The 6092-nt window shown below is 33.9% G+C and overlaps 1 long non-coding RNA gene across 1 annotated transcript; it reads right to left on the reverse strand.

The window, feature by feature from the left end:
- Positions 1-3070: 3070 nt before the first annotated feature.
- LOC106478712 lies at positions 3071-5754 on the reverse strand. The gene is made up of 2 exons (XR_001292081.1): positions 5045-5754; positions 3071-3974 (listed from the first exon to the last, which is right to left on the reverse strand). It is a non-coding gene; the product is annotated as an uncharacterized LOC106478712 (long non-coding RNA).
- Between the last annotated feature and the right edge of the window lie 338 nt (positions 5755-6092).

A 6092-nucleotide genomic window follows, 5' to 3' on the forward strand; every position in this document is an offset into this window, starting at 1 on the left:
ATTTAATAATTATTAAATTAACAATTATTATCTATTGGAATAATTATGTATTATTACTTCACTAATTTACTAAAGGAAATTAAACTGTTAGTTGATAATTTTTAACGCTTTGTTCAACACATGGAGCCAACCTTTTAAATGTGCGTACACGGACCTAGAACTTCAGTCATTGTTGTTTTTGTGCACTCTGTACACAGCGGGGAATCGAACCTCCACCCCCCCTCCTTGTTTGAGAGTTCTAAGTCCTTAAACTTAATGCTGACTCACCAAAGGAAACTTCAGTCAACGCAAATTTCAACTAACCTTCTTCAAAAACTGTACAATTTTTCGTGTGGACATAGAACAAGTTCACTTTAATTAATCCTGAAATCTGTCTACTATGTTGCTTTTCATAGTGCATTACATTATTGTTTTTTATTTGTAATTTACATGATAAACCATACTGTAGCTTATTGTCAGCTAAATAAGAGTCTGGTAATTCCATCACAAGTTAGAGTTAAACTTATTTTTCAAGAAAACTGTTCAACCCTGTACTCTGCCACAATCACTGCTATCCAAAGGTTAAAGAACGTATGGTTAATTATCAACATGCTGTTCGGTTCTTAACTTCTGTTAAACAGCAGCTTTATGTTAAAAACCTTTGATCCTGATACAACTAATATTAGGTATAATGAAATCAAACCTATCATAAGTTCACTGCATCACAGTTTAAATTAATTTGTATGATTATCGTAAACCAGATGGTTAGCGTTATATCACGATATGAAAAAAATATAATTATCGACAGAACGCTAATTTTGATCTTATTTTTTTTAATCATGCAAGATTAACATATCCATACACATGTGTTGCTCTTCGAAAGCTAAGGAAAAAATCATTAGTGCTCAACACACAGTTTGCTCTTTATCTTTTGGATTCAGCGACAGAACAGTGCATTAAATGTGAAATATAAAATGTTGAAAGTATAAAACTGGTTTTGAGCACTTCAACAACAAAATTGATAACACACGCCAATTGTAAAGTAAGGTTGAACTTTATTAATTCATAGACTGGACAATGTTATTAAGAAATAAACTGTCACCTGCTTTTAAGAGCAAAGCTGTACAATGGGATATTTACACTGTGCCCACTATAGGAATCAAATATGAAATTGTAGCATTATAAGCCCTTAAGATTATTATTTAGCCATTTTGCGTAAAAGATGTTGGAGCTTAAGAAACTAACTTGAACTAAATTAGTTAATATCTGCATTTCACACTTAACTAAATTATGTACTTCATGTCGTATTTTTTTTATTTGTTTCTGCTGCTCAAAATTTCGAAGAGTGCTGTCCTTTAACTCATTATGTGTGTTCAGGTTTCTGTTATTCAAAGTTGTTGTTGTAGGGTTTTTCACCGCAAAGCTATACAATTTGCAAGTTGTGGTCTGTCCACTGCGGAGAATCAAACCGAGGACTTAAATATTGTAAATCCGGGAACTTTTATTCCAAATTAAATGAGTGTTATTTGGATATCCCCAACGGTTTATTTTTGCGAGAGGAAATATTTAACCCGTTCAGATCAAATGTTCAAGCTCTTAGAATAACGGTTTAAAGGCTTATATTGTGTGTATTTTGTATGAACTATACAGTTTTAAAAGCTTTTCTTTATACACCTCATTACGTTTTTTTCCAGAATATCAATTATTATCGAATCAGTAAAAATCCAAGCTGTTATCTTTACCAGAAAAATAAAACCAATGTGTACTACAATAAGTAAACATAAACCCATCAACAGTTAATTTGTTTAAATAATAAAAAAAAAACAGTAGCTAAAGCTCTCTAACTAACTTATAAAGCAGATACGTTCAAACAACCCATCTTCTAGAAGTAAAAACAGCCTTAGCCAGGCCCGCATTAAAGTATAGTGCCGCCCTAGGCAGATATTGTTTGCCACCCCCACTCCACATAATCGTTTCAGAAATAAAACCTATATTCGATGACGAGGAACCCACTTTGAGACTAATAATGCTTAGAGATGGCTTGAATGGGTAATGAAGATAAACTTATATTTAAGCTTTTTCTTCATTACCATTTAAGCTGTCTCCAAGCGTAAAGCCTATATATATTATTAGTTACGTCATTAATCACGTGATCAGTCACATGATTGTTCAGCGCTCTCGATTGGTTTCTGGATCTGGTTCGGCGCCTCCACATTACAAAATTAAATAAAAACATTATTCATTAACTTTGTGTTTGTTTCTGCTTCATCAGGATTTAGGTCCTTGTTTGGACCTGGGAGGGTCAGATGCAATTTAGACCTGTTCCTTCCGCTTCGTGGGTATTGTTTCTCCCTCGGCTTATGTATAAATTTTTGTTGCCGCTTTCGTTCGATGTTTCGTAAATTTGCCGACCGAGGCAGCTATGTACTCTGCCTGTGTGTAAATGTGTCCCGGCCTTAGCTGTCTTTTTTGTTGATAGGTGGAAGTAATTACTATGTACAATAAGTATATCACACCATCACTTGACCGGGCGTGCTCCAGGGTTTAGTTTCCTGTACTGTGAACCTGAAGGTCACTGATAGCGGCCCGTTGCAGATAAAAATGTGCTTCATACTTTGGGGTCGTGGGTCGATAAACAGCAATGGTCAGATTCCACTCTTTTGGTCAGCCAATAGCAGTCCTATAGTTGGCGATGGGTGCAGATAACTAGCTGCCTTCCCTCCAGTCTAGGCCCGGCATGGCGCTCGACTCGCAATATGTGGGTCGCGAGTTCGAATCCCACCAGCGAAGATGCTCGCCCTTTCAGCCGTGGGGGCGTTATAATGTGACGGTCAATCCCACTATTCGTTGGTAAAAGAGTAGCTCAAGAGTTGGCGGTGGATGGTGATGACTAGCTGCCTTCTCTCTAGCCTTACAGTGCTAAATTAGGGACGGCTAGCGCAGATAGCCCTCGTGTTGCTTTGCGCGAAATTCATAACAAACAATCAAACCCCCTAGTCTATCAGTTAACAATTATGGGTGGCTATATATGTAGATGGATAGGCTTAGGATTGTTTTGCGCAAATATTCTGAAAAAATCGTCACAATTAAGGATGGTTGCTAAAGATTTATTAGTATCGATACAAAAATTACAAAAGCTGCAATTTGGAACTGACATAAAACAAGTTACGTGTTGAACATAAATTTTATAATGAAATTCTTCGTGACTCAACAATATTCATTTATTAAGGAGTTGAAATTACAATTACAAAATTGTCATTGAAGTAATTATGCAAAGTTTGAAGACGGCTTGAATGGGTAATGAAGAAAACTATTACAAGTTTAACCAACTAACATATGTACAAACATTTCTACAAGGTTTTGTCATCATCAGGTACAAATCTTTATCGAAACGTTGTACATTTGTTACCTTGTTAAACTTGTAATAGTTTTCTTTATAACCCATTCAAGCCGTCTACAAACTTTATTGTCTGAAAGTGGCTTTCCTTGTCATCAAAGCTGAAGTAAACACGTGTATTTATATACCAAATATGATAAGCAAAAATTATGTTATAGAAGCAAGCATGTGTTGTTTTTTAATACTTTATAGTTAAACAGAAGTAATATTACATTATAGCAACTTCATCTTCGAGTAAAAACAGTTTATTTGCGCGAATTTCTTATTAAAATTTACTATTGAGTTACTCTGTAGTGCATGTAGTGAAAACTCATTGAATAATCTTTGTGTGTTACATTTAATTAAACAAATAAGGAAAAAATAAAGCAAAAGTAAAGCTACATTTCTGTAAACATTTCTATAAGTATTAAAAACGACAGTGATGATCACGGTGGAGGTAAAGTTAGCCCATTGTAACAACGATATGGACACCCTTCGCCGGCACTACAGCAAATCTTTGGACATGGACAATCACTGTTACTGGAACATTGGTTATGTTCTGTCGTTTGTCCTATCAAATCAGAGCAGATCATCTGTATTCCAAATGGACAAAATAGTTCTGTAAATAAAGAAAAAATATTAGTAATGTTAATTTATATTTATTGTTGTTGTTTTCTAAGTCAAATCCAATATTTACTTATAGAATTAGATACGGCATTATAAATTTAAAAAATACATATATATTTTGTTTGAACAAGTGGCGCTACTAATAAAGAACTGTTTCAAAAGAGTGTAAATTATGTAAATATAGGAATTTGGGTAGTATATATAATTGCCTTGCAAGATTGTTAAGTATAAAGTTACACAATTAGCAATCTGTGCTCTGTACATCTAGAGTATCGAATTCGGTTTTTGGCGTTATGAGCCCTCAGACTTACTGCTGAGGCACCAGAGGACTGTCTTGCAAAAATCTCACCATCGGATTTTTAGACTTTTGCTTAGGTAATAGTGCTAAGAAATCGAAATGAATAAAGGACTAAAAATATAGGTTTGCTTGTTTTAGCGCAAACCTACACAATAAACTAGCTGCGTTTTGTCCAAAACAGGTAATCGAACCTCGGTTTTTAGATTTGTAAATCTATAAACTTATCGCTCACACACTGGGGGTAGTCATGAAAAGATATAGTACTACATTGTATGTATATATATATATATATTGGATTAGGAAATTTATTAATCATTTAAAACTGTCAAAAGCCTTTTTTACTTTCCTTAAAAAATAACAGATTAGCTCGTGTGTGGTAATTAATAATAAACATTTCTGAGCATAAATGATTTAACCATGTGCTCAGACTCTGAAAACTTTGTTTGTTACTCTTGTTAACAACTTTATATAATATGAAATAATAGCCATATTTAATTCGGAATTAATTGACAACAAAAGACTCCACAATTTCTATCAAATGTATATTTTTATTGTTACTCAGTAAATAATTTTACTTTAAAAACTTATTGTGTTGAGCTATGTTAACACGACACTCTCGAGTGTAGTAACAGTATAAAAATGTCATAGGATAATAATAGATAAAAACTAAAGTAAAATACGGTCACCTATTCATTAATTAGAAAGGGAAAATATATAATGGCGCTGAACACATATATAGCGAACTTTAAAATTAACAAACTTACTATTTCTTTCCTTACAAATGTTAGTTGGGCAAAATGGAGAGTGGCATTTCCTGTATTCTTCGGCACAAAGAAAACTTGCTAGGGACAATAACAACATTAAGCGCATAGATTTGAACACGAGAATCATTATTCTGGTATTGAAAGTTGGTTCTCTGACGCTCTGTGCTGTATTAGTCACGTGACTACTTTGTATCTAAGTCGATTCTTAAATTCTGCTAGACAGGAATGTTTGGTCTTTCTTTTATAGCTATACTACGTCAGCCTTCATTATACCACACTCTGACGTAGGACAGGATCTGTCCTGGTTGTTATCACAACTTCCTTTCCATCTGGATTCATGAAGTTTTTTTTTTTTTTGCCGAAAATGTTTTAACAAACAAACCTTTGAGTTATCATTTGCCTAGATTTATGATAAATAATGGATCTTGCCCAAATGTCTAACTCATACTGAATTACCGATTTTCCCTTTTGTTACAGTTAGTTCTTTGGCCGACTCTTTGTTATTGTTGTTGTTTTTTTGAAACAAATTCTGGTTGCTATAGCAGAAACAAAAGGTTTTGACCTAACGCTAAACACACTGCACTTTTGAGTTATATATTTAAATCATAATGCGTTATCACAGAATCCTACATTATCTTGTCAGTGATAATTTTCATTGAACGCTATTGTGATACATGAGTCTAGTTAGGTGAGTTCAACTAATGTTTATTGGCAGCTGTGTCATGTGATCGTGACCTGAGGTGATGATTCAAGCAAGTTCACGACTACTTACATCCTGTTTACTAGTATGTTATCTAAATGACAACGCATTCTTTAATTTCATCGAAATAGTTGCCAGTTAATCCAGTCCAACGCGCATGCATGAATAATTTTGAGATATATTCCTGAACATTTGAATAAAGATAAATATTTTATTTCTTGCTAATGTAAGATAACACATGGCAGTTTTCAACACGTAACACTTATATCTCGGCTGTAACACTTGTTACCAGCATATAGAATAACAACACTATTTAAATTTTATAGGATAGATTCCGAGATACATCCT

Source organism: Limulus polyphemus, unplaced genomic scaffold (assembly GCF_000517525.1).
Source record: "Limulus polyphemus unplaced genomic scaffold, Limulus_polyphemus-2.1.2 Scaffold11, whole genome shotgun sequence".
NCBI classification, from domain to species: Eukaryota; Metazoa; Arthropoda; class Merostomata; order Xiphosura; family Limulidae; genus Limulus; species Limulus polyphemus.